Source organism: Puma concolor, chromosome A2, assembly GCF_028749965.1.
Source record: "Puma concolor isolate L17-30 chromosome A2, mPumCon1.1.hap2, whole genome shotgun sequence".
Taxonomy (NCBI): domain Eukaryota; kingdom Metazoa; phylum Chordata; class Mammalia; order Carnivora; family Felidae; genus Puma; species Puma concolor.
The window spans coordinates 118,169,814-118,186,605 of NC_141668.1; the positions used below are offsets into that span (position 1 = coordinate 118,169,814).

Genomic DNA, 16,792 nt, shown 5'->3' on the forward strand with positions numbered 1-16,792 from the left:
CTACTGAGTGATGGCTGAGACTCGTAAAAGTCTGGGAAGAAAGTATGTGCTGTGAAGCTGAGAACTGTGAGTGAATGGAATTAGGTATTAAACACTATTGGAAAGATGTTGGATTTGGGGCCAAGGCAGAGTAGAAGACATAGGTGAAAGTACCAAGCATTTACTTACAACTCAGAAAAGCCACCCATAAGATTATCAATCATACTGAGCAGTAAGGGGACACGGAAATAGATCTTCCCTAAATAAGGTCTCAAAAGAATCAAACTGGTCTTCTAGTAACTTAGCTGACTGAACAAATTTAAATATTCTATAGAATACTACAACACAATCTGGAGTAAATCTATCATTTACAGTGTTTAGCATATAATAAATATTTACTAAATATTCTCTCCCACCCTGGAAAACTGTAAAAGCCCCAATTATCAAGAGATAAAACAGTGATTAAAAGCAGAGTTGATCCACATATTTGATTTAGCAATGATTTCAAAATAACTTTCAAAAGAAAAAGGACAGAAAAACTGGATGAAAAGATAGATTATTTGAATGCAGGATCTACAAAAATAAAAAAATCCAAAAAACTTTCTACAACTTCCAAAAACAGTATCAGAGATTAAGAACTCACTGGATGGGTTTAACAGTGGACTAGATACAGCAGCAGACAGGATTAGTGAATCAGTAGATAGGTCAATACTATATGCCCAAAATAAAGCACAAAAGAAAAGCAAATAGAAAGTAATATAGATTTGACACATGGTCAGAATGTCTAACAAGCATGTAATAGGACTCTCAGTAGGTAGAAAAAATTTTTGAGAATGGAAAAGAAGACAAATTTGAAAAAATGGCAAATAATGTTCAAAATGTGAGGGCATATCTTCCCCACAGATTGAAGAAGCTCAGGGATCCTCAGGTAAGATAATAAAGAGAGCCTACAAATTGATAAAAAGCAAAGATAAAAAGTAAATCTTAAAAGTAGCCACACACACACACACAAAAAGACACATTGCCTTCCAGGAATCAACAATAAGAATAAATGTTGGGGCATCTGGCTGGTTCAACTGGTTAAGGGGCTGACTCTTGGTTTTGGTTCAGGTCATGGTCTCACAGTTTCATGAGTTCAAGCCCCATGTTGGGCTCTGCTCTGGCAGTACAGTGCCTGCTTGGGGCTCTCTTTCTCCTCTCTCTCGGACCTTACCCCACTTGTAAATAAATAAACCTAAAAAAAATTTTTTTTAAGAATGAATGTTGATGGAGGTTAAAAACACGCTACTAGGGGCACCTGGGAGGCTCAGTTGGTTAAGCATCCAAGTCTTGATTTCAGATCAAGTCATGATCTCATGATTTGTGAGATACAGCCCCGTGTCAGGCTCTGCACTGACACTGCATGTCCTGCTTGGTATTCTCTGTCTCCCTCTCTCTCTGCCCCTCCCCCACTCACATGCATACTCTCTCTCTCTTTCTCTCTCTAAATTAATAATAAACATTAAAAACAAACAAAAATGCTACTAAGCAATGAATGGGTCAACCAAGAAATCAAAGAGGAAATCAAAATTAAATACAGAGACAAATGAAAATGAAAACACAATGGTCCAAAATCTTTGGGATGCAACAAAAGTGGTTCTAAGATGGAAATTTACAGCAATATAGGCCTACCTCAAGAAGCAAGAAAAATCTCACACAAACAACCTAACCTTACACCTAAAAGATTTAGAAAATGAACAAACAAAACCCCAAATCAGTAGGAGAAAGAAAATGATAAAAATTAAAGTAGAAATAAATGAACTAGAACCAAAAAAACCCACAGTAAAACCGATCAATGAAACGAGTCTGGTTCTTTGAAAAGATCAACAAAATTGACAAATCTTTAGCCAGACTCATTGAAAGAGAGAGAGAGAGAGAGAGAGAGAGGGGGGGGGGGGGAAGAGGAGAGGAGAGGAGAGGAGAGGAGAGGAGAGGAGAGGAGAGGAGAGGAGAGGAGAGGAGAAAAGAGAAGAGACGGAGGAGGATGGAGGGGGAGGGGGAAGGAGAGAGAAAGAGAGGACTCAAAATCAGGTATGAAAGAGTAATAAACCAATACCACAGAAATACAAAGGATTATACGAGAATATTATGGAAAATTATAGGCCAATAAACTGGACAACCTAATGGATAAATTCTTAGAAACATGTAACCTCCCAAAATCGAAGCAGGGATTAATAAAAAATTTGAATAGATCGATTACCAGGAATAAAAAAAATCCCAGCAAACAAAAGTCCAGGACCAGGTGGCTTCATAGGTGAATTCTACCAAATCTTTTTTTTTTTTCTTTACTACTTGGAGTTTATTTTAGACTTGGTGCAAGGCACACTATTACAGGGTGTCATGAAGGCTTGAATGTGGCTTGGATAGTAAAGAGTGGGGTTCTCTTAACTTCCTTTTTGGTGTTTTGCTGTTTTGATACAAAAGATACCAACTGCTTCTGCTTGTTGCAGCCTCTAGTCTATGAGGAGGGGAGGGGAAGGGAGAGGAGGGAAGAGGAAGAAAGGGGGGGTAAGGGAGAGGAGGAAAGGGGAGGGGAGGGGAGTGGCTCTGATGAACCTAGGACCTCATGAAGCCTGGTGGCTGGTGGTGGCCACTCAGGATGGGGGCCCGGTGTTGGCTTTGCCAGGCTGGCCATGAGGCTGCTTCTTCATGGCTTCCAGAGCCAAATCACAGGTGACTGTGCCACTGGAGGCCTGGGGAGATTCCAAGTGTTTTAGGGACTCCAATAGCCATAAATAGGAGTGTAGACTTCCCAAAAAAGAAGCCTGCCCACCAGTGACCCAGGTTGGCTTTGGGGAGACCAGGGTGGTGGGGGATGGCATCCCTAGGATACTCTGCACTTCTGTTACTAGAAGTGGAATCCAGGTGGTGCTGGATAATAGTTGTGGGTGGCCATAAATGAGACACTGGAGGGGATGGTTGCCACACTGTTGCTTGTGGGCTGGTGGAAACCTTGGTGGTGACTCCTCAGGGGCCTTGGCCTGTGATCACAGGTGGCAGGGATGAGGATGCCAGGCCATAGAGCCCATTTGCAGAGAAGGCCGCCAAAGGCTGTTCTACGACAGAGGCATGGGCAGAGTTTCTGACAAACATTTTTTTTTTAATGTTTATTTTTGAGAGAGAGAGAGAGAGAAAGAGCGTGATCAGGGGAGGGCAGAGAGAGAGGGAGACATAGAATCTAAAGCAGGCTCCAGGTTCTGAGCTGTCAGCACAAAACCCGACACAGGGCTCGAACCCACAAACCGCGAGGTCATGACCTGACTGAAGTTGGCTGCTTAACTAACTGAGCCACCCAGGCACCCCTCTAACAAACATTTACAGAAGAGTTAATATACCTATTTTTCTGAAACTATTCCAAAAAGCAGAAGAGGAAGGAAAGCTTCCAAATTTATTCTATGAGGCCAGCATTACCCTAATACAAAAGTCAGATGAAAATACTACAAACAAAAAGAGAACTACAGACCAGTATCTCTGATGAACATAGATGCAAACAAAATATTAGCAAACTGACCCAACAATACACTAATACAAATCATTCACCATGATCAAGTGGGTTTTATTGCTTGGATGCAAGAGTGGTTCAATATTTACAAGTCAATCAGTGTGATAAATCACATCAATAAGAGAAAGGATAAAAACAACAGGATCATTTTAATATAGGCAAAAAAAAAAAAGGTGCATTTTATAAAGTATAATACCCATTCATGATAAAAACTCTCAACAAAGTAGGTTTAGAGGGAACAAACCTCAACATAATAAAGGCCATCTATGAAAAATTCACAGCTAACATCCTTACTGGGGCAAAACTGAGGGTTTTTCCCCAAAGCAGGGGACACAAACATGTCCACTCTCACCACTTTTATTTAGCATAGTACTAGAAGTCCTAACCACAGTAATCAGATAAGAAAAAGGAATAAAAGGAATCCAAACTGATAAGGAAGAAGTAAAACTTTCACTATTTGCAGATGACATAGTACTATATATAAAAAGCCCCCAAGACTCCATCAAAAAACTACTAGAATTGATAAATAAATTCAGTAAGGTCTCAGGATAAAAAAATGATATAGAGAAATCCACTGCATTTCTGTACACTAATAATTAAGTATCAGAAAGAGAAATTAAGAAAACAATCTCATTTACAATTTCACCAAAAATGATTAAATACCTGGGAATACACTTAACCAAAGAGTTAAAAGACCTGTACTCTGAAAATTATAAAACACTGATGAAAGAAATTCAAAATGATAGAAACAAATGGAAATATATTCCTTTCACATGGATTGGAAGAACAAATTTAATGTAATTCCTATCAAAATATCAACAGCATTTTTCATAGAACTAGAACAAATAATCCTAAAATTTGCATGGAACCACAAAAGACCCCAAATAACTAAAGCAATTCTTAAAGGAAAAAAAAAAAAAAGAAAAAAGAACAAAACTGGAGGTACCATAATCCTAGATTTCAAGATACACTACAAAGCTGTAATAATCATAAAGTATGTTACTGGCACAAAAATAGATACATAGATCAATGAAAAAGAAATAAACCCACAATTATATGGTCAATTAATCTTTAACAAAGGAGGCAAGAACATGCAATGGGAAAAAGACAGTCCTTTCGACAAATGGTATTGAGAAAACTGGATGGCTACATGCAAAAAAATGAAACTGGACCATTTTATTACACCACACACTAAAAATTAACTCTAAGTGGATTAAGGACCTAAATGTGAGACCTGAAGCCATAAAAATCCTAGAAGAGAGCATAGGCAATAACATCTCCGACATGGAACATAGCAACATTTTTCTAGATATGTCTCCTGAGGCAAGGGAAACAAAAGCAAAAATAAACTGTTGAGACTATATCAAAATTAAAAACTTCTGTGCATCAAAGGAAACAATCAACAAAACTGAAAGGCAACCTACTGAATGGGAGAAGATATTTGCAAATGACATATAAAGGGTTATCATTTAAAATATACAAAGAATTTATATAACTCAACACCAAAAAATAAAATAACCTAATTTAAAAATGGGCAGAAGACATGAACAGACAATGCTCCAAAGAAGACATCCAGATGGCCAACAGACTCACGAAAAGATATTCAACACCACTCACTGTCAGGGAAATGTATATCGAAACCACAATGAGGTTATCACTTCACATCTGTCAGAATGGCTAAAATAAAAAACACAAGAAACAACAAATGTTGGCAAGGATGTAGAGAAAAGGTACCCTCCTGCACTGTTGGTGGGAATGCAAAACTGGTACAGCCACTGTGGAAAACAGTTTGGAGGTTCCTTAAAAAATTAAAAATAGAATTACCATATGATCCAGTAATTCTACTAATGGGTATTTACCCAAAGAATATGAAAACACTAAATCAAAGGGATAAATGCACTCCTATGTTTATAGCAGCATTATTTACAGTCGCCAAATTATGACAGCATTCATCAATAGATGAATGAATAAGAAGATGTGGCACACACACACACGTGCGCGTGCACACAAACACACACAGGAATATTACTCAGCCATAAAAAAGAATGAAGCCTTGCCATTTGCAACAATATGGATGGATCCAGAGGGTATAATGCTAAGTGAAATAAGTCAGAGAAAGACAAATGCCATATGATTTCACTCGTATGTGGAATTTAAGAAACCAAACAAGGAGAAAGACAAACAAAAACAGACTCTATTGAAAACTGATGGTCACCAGAGGGGAAATGGGTGGGGGAATGGATGAAATAGGTGAAGGGGATTAAGAGTACACTTAGTGGAGTGCCTGGGTGGCTCAGTCGGTTAAGCATCCAAACTCTTGATTTCAGCTCAGGTCATGATCTCACGTTTAGTGAGTTCGAGGCCTACATTGGGCTCTGCACTGACATTGCAGAGCCTGCTTGGGATTCTTTCTCTCTCCTTCTCTCTGCCCCTTCCCTACTTATGCACTCTCTTTCTCTCTTAATATAAACTTTAAAAAAAAATTTTTTTAAAGAGCACACTTATCATGATGAGCACTGAGTCATGTCTAGATGTACAGAACTTTTGAATCACTATATTGAGATACCTGAAACTAATAGAATACTATATGTTAACGATACTGGAATTTTTTAAAAAAGTGAAAAAAAAAAAGAATGTTGGCTTCTTAAGAAAAAATACACAAAGTAAAAAATTTTTAAAGTTCTGAAGGAAAAAAAGTCAACCAAAAATTCTATACCCAAGGAGGATGCCCTTTAGAAAGAAATGTGAAGTAAAGATGCTCTCAGAAGAACAAAAAAACAAGTGTTCATTTCTTGTAGAGAATTGCTCTACAAGTAATACTAAAGAATATGATGAATATATGGTGGAATGTTCTTCAGGCTCAAGGGCAAAAGCTCTGATATGGAAGCATACAATTTTAAGAAAGAATCAGTAGCTACAAAATGTAAAAATATAGGTAAATATAAGGACAACTGACCATTAAAACAACAACAACAATAATAATGGTTTGTGCGGTTTATCCCTTACATAGAAATAAAATATATGGCAAGTATAACAAAAAGTTGGTAAGGAGAAAATGGAATACACTGTTTTAAGTTTCTTGCTTACTTGGGCAATGGTGAGGGAAACTGTAATAGATTAATTTGGAAATTTCATGAGCTTGAGCTCCATGTTAGGGGTAGAGTTTACTTAAAAAAAAGAATAAAAAAGAAAAATATTTAAAATAAATAAGTAAAATAAAGGCAAAGAAAAACAAGCAAAGGAGAAAAAAAACAGAGCAGATAAAACAAATGACAAGAGAATTAAACCTAACTAAACCAGTAGTTACATGTAAATGGCATAACCAACCTAATTAAAAGACAAAAACTATTATATTGGACTTTAAGAAACACAGATACAACTACAAAAACCCAGCAATTCACTTTTGATTTTATACCATGCAAATAACAAAAAGAAGTTCTGTTACATCAATATTAGATAAACAGATATTAAAGTAAGAGTTATCACAAAGGAGAACTAGAGACATTTCACAATGATAAAAGGGTCAATGCCACAGAAAGATATCACTACCCTAAACATTTATGCATCAAATAACGTACCTTATAAGTTCTTGAAGAAAAAACAAAGCTGAGAATAAGAAAAAGGTACAGACAAATCTACAGTCACCACCGGAAATTTTAACACACCTCTCACTAACAGAATCAGCAGACAAAAAATCAGCAAGGATACAGAAGATTTGAACACGACTAATCCACTCAATTTAACTGACAAACATAGAATTATATAGGCAACAACTGCAGGATATAGATTCTTTTCAAGTGCACATGGTACATTTACCCAAATAGATTATATTCTTAACCATAGAGTAGATCTCAACAAATGTCAAAGGATTAAAATCATGTTTTCTGACCACTGTGGAAATGAATTAAAGTACGAGAACAGAAAGACAAGAAAAACCTCCAAATGCCTGGAAATTAAGCAACACATGTCTAACTAACCTGCAGGTCCAAGGAGAAGTCACAATATGAACTAGAATTAAGGTCTAAAAGCTAATAGGGCATGTCTAGGGCAATCAGGCAAGAAAAAGAGACTGGAAGATATTAGGTCTGGAAGGGATACTGGGGCAACAGACAAATCCTGTTTTATGATGGAAGGGACTGCAGTCTTAGAAAAGGTCAACTGGCTTGCACAAGGTCTCAAAGACAGTCAAGAAGCAGGGCAGGGACACTAAATGCTGGCTTCCTGATTCCAAATGCAGAAGACTTCTCCCCTTTCCTGTCTTGAGCATGTGCAGAAATCAATACATGATAGTTAAAACACGTGGAATGGTTCTACTTTTAACTAATGCTCATTTCTTTCATGCACCTCAAACTCTGGTCCTTATTTAGATATTTATACGATTACTTCCATGTTATACTCCATTTTGTTGTCTCTTGTTTTCATAGTTGGTCTCTCCATCAATCTACATTTTGCTCATTCATGACAGAGTAGCTGTCTTCAAATTCATCCTTTTCTTCCTTTTTTCTATTGTTACTGCCTCCTCTTATCTCCTAATCAGACCTCTAGCTGTCCCTTTCCAATTCAAGTCTTTCCTGGCTGCCAAAGGCATTTTTCTAACAGTGCTTACCGTGTCTCTTCTCTGCTTAACAGGATTCAATGGGTCCCCCATCATGAGGAATGATGGGTCCCTCATCATGATGAATGAAGTCCATTCAAAATGCTTCTCAGTCTAGTCTCAACCTACCTACCTTACTACCTTTCAACCTTCACCTTTCTGCATCATCCCTACATGCACCCTACTCTCCAGTTACTTAAAAAAGGTAACATCTGTGCCTTTGAACCTGCTATTCTTATTGTTCATCTTCTCTGTTAGCCCTTTTAGATAAAGCTGAAATGGTCCCTCTTCCATGAAGTCTTTCCCTGTCCCCAAACTGGAATCATTTCCCTCTTTGACACTCTATACCCGTCCCTTGTACATATCAAGTGGCCTATATAAGGTGTTAACAATTCTAAATGCATGTGCCTAAAGCCTTTAGCACCAGAATGCAATCTTACTGAAAGCAGGGCTATGATCCCTATTATCTAGTTTGATACTAGAATAAGTGATTGCCCCAGTATCTGGGGTTACAGAGGATGAGACTTTTCTAACATAGACGAAATACAAATCAGCCAACCTGCCATAAATACAGGTGCCTAAAAGGGATGATATGGATGGAAGTCAAATGGTATCACCAGCAGGCCAGGACTGCACCACAGTGGTGTCTGATGATCACAGTGGTACCCACTGCTGAAAGGTCATTTCCTCTCACAGGGTCTGCCCACTTTCTTGAGCACCATAACCAGAGTCTAGTAAGATATGTGTGTGGGTGCGTAGACTGCCTAAGTACAGCTGGGTGGTAAATCAGTGGAGGGCTTCAGTCATTAGGAGCTTCTCCAAAGGAGCTTTTCTTCCCCACAGAGACATTTCAACTTCAGTAGGTCTGTGGTAAAGACCTTTTTTTGGAGGAAAAAAAAAATTCCCAGGTGATTTAATACAGCATTCTCCAAATTAAAACCCTGAGGTAAATCAAAGTGCTGTCTCTCAGAGAAACACCCACTTTCTTGAATCATGAATTTTTTTTAATGTTTAGTTTAGAGAGAGAGAGAGACAGAGTGCTAGTGGGGGAGGGGCAGAAAGAGAGGGAGACACGGAATCTGAAGCAGGCTCCAGGTTCTGATCTGTTTCCACAGAGCCAGATGCCGGGCTCAAACCAACAAACTGTGAGATCATGACTTGAGCCAAAGTCAGACACTTAACCAACTAAGCCACCCAGGCACCCTTGAATCATGAGTTTCTCAAAAAAGGGACAGAACCATTTGTTCTTTGTGTAGATCAATGAAGGATACAGCAATAGTGAGAAAAGGTGAATACTGTGTGCACAAGGAACAAGTGCAAAGATGTTTGTTGGGCCATTGTTTGAATCGAAGGTTGAAAACAACCTAAATGGTTAAAACAGAAGAATGGATATGTTTGCAAATATGTGATCAATAAAATGCTCTGCCCTGGTGAAAATGGCTGAACTGGGGCTACACGCAGCAGTATGGATGAATCTCAAAAACATACTCTTTTCTTAATTTTATTTTTTATTTTTAAAAATTTATATCCAAATTAGTTAGCATATAGTGCAACAATGATTTCAGGAGCAGATTCCTTAATGCCCCTTACCTATTTAGCTCATTCCCCCTCCCACAACCCCTCCCGTAACCCTCAGTTTGTTCTCCATATTTATGAGTCTCTTCTGTTTTGTGCCCCTCCCTGTTTTTATAGTATTTTTGCTTCCCTTCCCTTATGTTCATCTGTTTTGTCTCTTAAAGTCCTCATTTGAGTGAACTCATATGATTTTTGTCTTTCTCTAATTTCACTTAGCATAGTACCCTCTAGTTCCATCCATGTAATTGCAAATAGCAAGATTTCATTCTTTTTGATTGCTGAGTAATACTCCATTGTGTATATATATACCACATCTTCTTTATCCATTCACCCATCGATGGACATTTGGGCTCTTTACATACTTTAGTTATTGTTGATAGTGCTGCTATAAACACAGGGGTGCATGTGTCCCTTCGAAACAGCACACCTGTATCCCGTGGATAAATGCCTAGTAGTGCAATTGCTGGGTCGTAGGGTAGTTCTATTTTTAGTTTTTTGAGGAACCTCCATACTGTTTTCCAGAGTGGCTGCACCAGCTTGCCTTCCCACCAACAATGCAAAAGAGATCCTCCTTCTCCACATCCTCGCCAACATCTGTTGTTGCCTGAGTTGTTAATGTTAGCCATTCTGACAGGTGTAAGGTGGTATCTCATTGTGGTTTTGATTTGTATTTCCCTGATGATGAGTGATGTTGAGCATTTTTTCATGTGTCGGTTGGCCATCTGGAAGTCTTCTTTGGAGAAGTGTCTATTCATGTCTTTTACCCATTTCTTCACTGGATTATTTGTTTTTTGGGTGTTGAGTTTGATAAGTTCTTTATAGATTTTGGATACTAACCCTTTATCTGATATGTAGTTTCAAATATCTTCTCCCATTCTGTTGGTTGTCTTTTAGTTTTGCTGATTGTTTCCTTCACTGTGCAGAAGCTTTTTATTTTGATGAGGTCCCTGTAGTTCATTTTTACTTTTGTTTCTCTTGCCTCTGGAGATGTGTTGAGTAAGAAGTTGCTGTGGCCAAGGTCAAAAAGGTTTTTGCCTGCTTTCTCCTCGAGGATTTTGATGGCTTCCTGTCTTACATTGAGGTCTTTCATACATTTTGAGTTTATTTTTGTGTATGGTGTAAGAAAGTAGTCCAGGTTCATTCTTCTGCATGTCGCTGTCCAGTTTTCCCAGAACCACTTGCTGAAGAGACTGTCTTTATTCCATTTGATATTCTTTCCTGCTTTGTCAAAGATTAGTTGGCCATACGTTTGTGGGTCCATTTCTGGGTTCTCTGTTCTGTTCCATTGATCTGAGTGTCTGTTCTTGTGCCAGTACCATACTGTCTTGATAATTACAGCTTTATAGTATAGATTGAAGTCTGGGATTGTGATGACTCCTGCTTTGGTTTTCTTTTTCAAGATCGCTTTGGCTATTTGGGGTCTTTTCTTGTTCTATACAAATTTTAGGATTATTTGTTTTAGCTCTGTGAAGAATGGTGTTATTTTGATAGGGATTTCATTGAATATGTAGATTGCTTTGGGTAGTATCGACATTTTAACAATATCTGTTCTTCCTATCCAGGAGCATGGGATCTTTTTCCATTTTTTTGTATCTTCTTCAAATTCTTTCATAGGCTTTCTATAGTTTTCAGTGTATAGATTTTTCACCTCTTTGGTTAGATTTATTCCTAGGTATTTGCAATTGTAAATGGGATTGATTCCTTCATTTCTCTTTCTGTTGCTTCACTGTTGGTGTATAGGAATGCAACTGACTTCTGTGCATTAATTTTATATCTTGCCACTTTGCTGAATTCATGGATCAGTTCTAGCAGTTTTTTGGTGGAATCTTTTGGGTTCTCCATATAGCATATCATGTCATCTGTGGAGTGAAAGTTTGACCTCCTCCTGGCCAATTTGGATGCCTGTTATTTCTTTGTTATCTGATTGCTGAGGCTAAGACTTCCAGTACTATGTTGAATAACAGTGGTGAGAGTGGACATCCCTGTCATGTTCCTGGCCTTGAGGGAAAAGCTCTCAGTTTTTCCCCATAGAGGATGATATCAGCATTGGGTCTTTCACATATGGCTTTTATGATCTCAAGGTATGATCCTTCTATTCCTATTTTCTTAAGGGTTTTTTTATCAAGAAAGGATGCTGTATCTTGTCAAATGCTTTCTCTGCATCCATTGAGAGGATCATGTGGTTCTTGTCCTTTCTTTTATTGATGTGATGAATCACATTGATTGTTTTGCGAATATTGAACCAGCAGCCCTGCATCCCAGGTATAAATCCCACTTGGTCATGGTGACTAATTTTTTAAATGTATTGTTGGATCCGGTTGGCTAATATCTTGTTGAGAATTTTCGCATCCATGTTCAGCAGGGAAATGGGTCTATAGTTCTCCTTTTTAGTGGGGTCTCTGGTTTTGGAATCAAGGTAATGCTGGCTTCATAGAAAGAGTTTGGAAGTTTTCCTTCCATTTCTATTTTTTGGAACAGCTTAAAGAAAAGGTGTTAACTCTTCTTTAAATGTTTGGTAGAATTCCCCTGGAAAGCCATCTGGCCCTGGACTCTTGTGTTTTGGCAGATTTTTGATTACTAATTCGATTTCATTACTGGTTATGGGTCTGTTCGAAGTTTCTATTTCTTCCTGTTTCAGTTTTGGTAGTGTATATGTTTCTAGGAATTTGTCCATTTCTTCCAGATTGCCCATTTTATTGGCATATAATTGCTCATAATATTCTCTTATTATTGTTTTCATTTCTGCTGTGCTGGTTGTGATCTCTCCTCTTTCATTCTTGATTTTATTTATTTGGGTCATTTCCTTTTTCTTTTTGATCAAACTGGCTAGTAGTTTATCAATTTTGTTAATTCTTTCAAAGAACCAGCTTCTGGTTTCATTGATCTGTTCTACTGTTTTTTTTGGTTTTGACAGCATTAATTTCTGCTCTAATCTTTATTATTTCCTGTCTTCTGCTGGTTTGGGGTTTTATTTGATGTTCTTTTTCCAGCTCCTTAAGGTGTAAGGTTAGGTTGTGTATCTGAGACCTTTCTTCCTTTAGGAAGGCCTGGATTGCTATATACTTTCCTCTTATGACCGCCTTTGCTGCGACCCAGAGGTTTTGGGTTGTGGTGTTATAATTTTCATTGACTTCCATATAGTTTTTAATTTCCTCTTTAACTGCTTGATTAGCCCATTCATTCTTTAGTAGGATGTTCTTCAGTCTCCAAGTATTTGTTACCTTTCCAAATTTTTTCTTGTGGCTGATTTCGAGTTTCATAGTGTTGTGGTCTGAAAATATGCATGGTATGATCTCGATCTTTTTGTACTTACTTAGGGCTGATTTGTGTCCCAGTATATGGTCTATTCTGGAGAATGTTCCATGTGCACTGGAGAAGAACGTACATTCTGCTGCTTTAGGATGAAATGTTCTGAATATATCTGTTACGTCCATCTGGTCCAATGTGTCATTCAAAGCCACTGTTTCCTTGTTGATTTTTTGATTAGATGATCTGTCCATTGCTGTGAGTGGGGTGTTGAAGTCTCCTACTATTATGGTATTACTATCGATGAGTTTATGTTTGTGACTGATTTATATATTTGGGTGCTCTCACTTGACGCATAGATGTTAACAACTGTTAAGTCTTCTTGGTCTGTAGACCCCTTGATTATGATATAATGCCCTTCTGCATCTCTTGATACAATCTTTATTTTAAAGTCTAGATTGTCTGATATAAGTATGGCTACTTCGGCTTTCTTTTGTTGACCATTAGCATGATAGATGGTTCTCCATCCCCTTATTTTCAATCTGAAGGTGTCTTTAGGTCTAAAGTGGGTCTCTTATTAACAGCATATAGATGGATCTTGTTTTCTTATCCATTCTGTTACCCTATGTCTTTTGATTGTAGCATTGAGTGCATTGACATTTAGAGTGAGTACTGAAAGATATGAATTTATTGCCATTATGATGCCTGTAGAGTTGGAGTTTCTGGTGGTGTTCTCTGGGCCTTTCTAATCTTTTTTGCTTTTGGTGTGTGTGTGTGTGTGTGTGTGTGTGTGTGTGTGTGTGTGTGTGTGTTTTATCTTTTCTCCCCTCAGAGAGAATTTCTTAAAATTTCTTGCAGGGCTGGTTTAGTGGTCACACACTCCTTTAACTTTTGTTTGTCTGGGAAACTTTTTATCTCTCCTTCTATTTTGAATGACAGCCTTGCTGGATAAAGAATTCTTGGCTGCATATTTTTCTGATTCAGCACACTGAATATATCCTGCCACTCCTTTCTGGCCTGCCAAGTTTCTGTGGATAGTCTGCTGCAAACCTGATCTGTCTTCCCTTGTAGGTTAGGGACTTTTTTCCCCTTGCTGCTTTCATGATTCTCTCCTTGCTGAGTATTTTGTGAATTTGACTATGATATGCCTTGTTGATGGCTGGTTTTTGTTGAATCTTATGGGAGTCCTCTGTGCTTCCTGGGTTTTGATATGGGTGTCTTACCCCAGGTTAGGAAAGTTTTCTGCTATGATTTGCTCACATAACCCTTCTACCCCTTTTTCTCTCTCTTCATCTTCTGAGACCCCCTATGATTCTGATGTAGTTCCTTTTTAATGAGTCACTGATTTCTCTAATTCTTAAATCATGCTCTTTGGCTTTAATCTCCCCCCCTTTTTTTTCTGCTTCATTATTCTCTATAAGTTTGTCCTCTATATCGCTGATTCTGCCTCATCCATCCTTGCTGCCACTGCATCCATCCATGATTGCAGCTCAGTTATAGCATTTTTTATTTCATTCTATTTTTTACTTCTTTACCTCTGCAGAAAAGGATTCTACTCTATTTTTGACTCCAGCTAGTATTCTTATTATGTGATTCTAAATTCTGGTTCAGACATCTTGTTGTATCTGTGTTGGCTAAATCCCTGGCTGTCATTTCTTCGTGCTCTTTCTTTTGGGGTGAATTCCTGCTGAATTCTGTGGTTCAGGTTGTGCAGATTGTTGTGTTAAACCTCGAATCAGTTTTCTAGGTGCGTAGGATGGTTTAGTGTTGGTCTGGCTGTATTTCATGGATGCGAGACACACAAAAAACTTCCATGCTGTTCCACCATCTTGGCTCCTCCTCAAAAATATACTCTTGAGTGGAAAAAGATAATAGTGGAAGGATATGTACAACATGACACCCTCTCTATGACGTTTTATGGAAAACAAGGTGATACCTTATCTAGGGAGACATCACACATGCAGTCAGGGTATAAAGGCACACAGAGCAATGATAAGTACTATATTAAGGGTGGGGCTTACGTCTCGGGGAGGGGAGAGGGAAGGCCTGTGATCAGTAAATGGGCCGGGACTTCAATTAAATAGCCCATGTCCTGCTTTGGCTGAGTGTAGTATGTAGGTTTTCATTATACTCACTAAGTCTTTTTTGCATGTCTGAAGTATTTCCTTATTTTTTTTTTTTAAGTTTATTTATTTATTTTGAGAAAGACAGAGTGCATGATTGGGAGACGGGCAGAGAGAATTCCAAGCAGGCCCCGCGTTGTCAGTGCAGAGCCTGTCTTGGGGCTCAAACTCATGAACCGTGAGATCATGACCTGAGCCAAAACCAAGAGGCAGATGCTTAACTGACTGAGCCACCCCGGTGCCCCATGAGGTATTTCTTTTTTCTTTTTTAAAATTTTTGTTTTTAATGTTTATTTATTTTTGACAGAGAGAGAGAGAGAGAGAGAGAGAGAGAGAGAGCGAGCATGAGCAGGGGAGGGGCAGAGAGAGAGGGAGACACAGAATCCGAAGCAGGCTCCAGGCTCTGAGCTGTCAGCACAGAGCCCAACACGGGGCTTGATCTCACGAACCTCAAGATCATGACCTGAGCTGAAGTCAGATGCTTAACCGACTGAGCCACCTAGGCGCCCCTGAAGTATTTCTTTTAAAAAAAAATTTTTTTTTTGTTTTAATGTTTTTATTTATTTTTGAGAGAGAGACAGAGTGTGAGTGGAGGAGGAGCAGAGAGAGAGGGAGACACAGAATCCGAAGCAGGCTCCAGGCTCTGAGCTGTCAGCACAGAGCCTGATGTGGGGCTCAAACTCATGAACTGTGAGATCATGACCTGAGCTGAAGTCAGACGTCTACTGACTGAGCCACCCAGGCGTCCCCTGAAGTCTTTCTTAATAAAGTTAATAGTGAAAAAAAGGTTCTCAAATATTCTATGTAAAGTCTTCAGTGTTAGTATTTTAATACTCTGAGGGCAAAGGATAAAATCCTCACAAGTTTATCAGTCTCTTTCAAGTAAGAGGTGAATTGGGTTCCCTGTGAGACCTTGCATGGACAAAATAACAGTTTTTAGTAAACCGTGCCTTCTTTCTCATCCCCCTCTCCCTCCCTGACCTTTAGGCCACACTGCACTGCACCCTTCCCTTTTGAGAGAAAGTAAGCATCTGCCCAGTGTAATGAGTTTAAGACCTGCCCCGGAGTCCCCAGCCTCTCAGGTGGCTGCAGGGTCATGGAAAGAACCCTGCAGAGATAGCTCAGGGGACGTATGGTTGGTTACCGGCTGTGCCACTCGTCCAAGTCAGTGGACCTCTGCTGGCCTCAGGGGCTTCATTTGTAAAGTGGATAGTTTGGATCTCTCAGGTATATCCCTTCCAGCTCCGAAATCACTGGCACCACAAGCCACATCCAAAAGACTTTCAGTTCTGGTTTTCACCATGAAGAAGCCTAGAGGATCAGGTGCCTCTTGTCCTGAACTCTGGCACTGGGGAGTCTCACTTGTCAGGGTGAGCAAGTTATTTATTAAGAGTGTTGAACAGAAATGCTCTCCCACATGTCTGAGTCACAGCAAAAACAGGAAGCCCACACCTTTGCCTCTGAGGACCGTCCCATTTGCCCACCACCTTCCACCAGCTGTGAAAACGTCTTCATGAAACTCCCACAGAGCCAAAGTCAAAGGGTGCTGTGTGCGGGAGGGGGCCGGATGCTGGGGCAGGAGGCATTCAGGCTGCTGGCCCACAGGAAACCCGCAGCAGACTCCCAACAGAGCAAGGAGGGAACCATCCAAGAAATCTGCACAGAGTGAAGGCACTTCGTAAGTAGTCTTTGCCCCACCCTGGGCATAAATTATTTCATTTATACAGTGATGGC

General features: G+C 39.1%; 1 protein-coding gene and 1 pseudogene across 3 annotated transcripts in view; both read right to left on the reverse strand.

The window, feature by feature from the left end:
* The window catches only part of ATG7 (autophagy related 7), a 248,701-nt gene that overhangs the window by 51,516 nt on the left and 180,393 nt on the right, over positions 1 to 16,792 (reverse strand). The window lies entirely within an intron of this gene.
* On the reverse strand, positions 2,028 to 3,115 carry LOC147583476 (pancreatic progenitor cell differentiation and proliferation factor pseudogene; annotated as a pseudogene).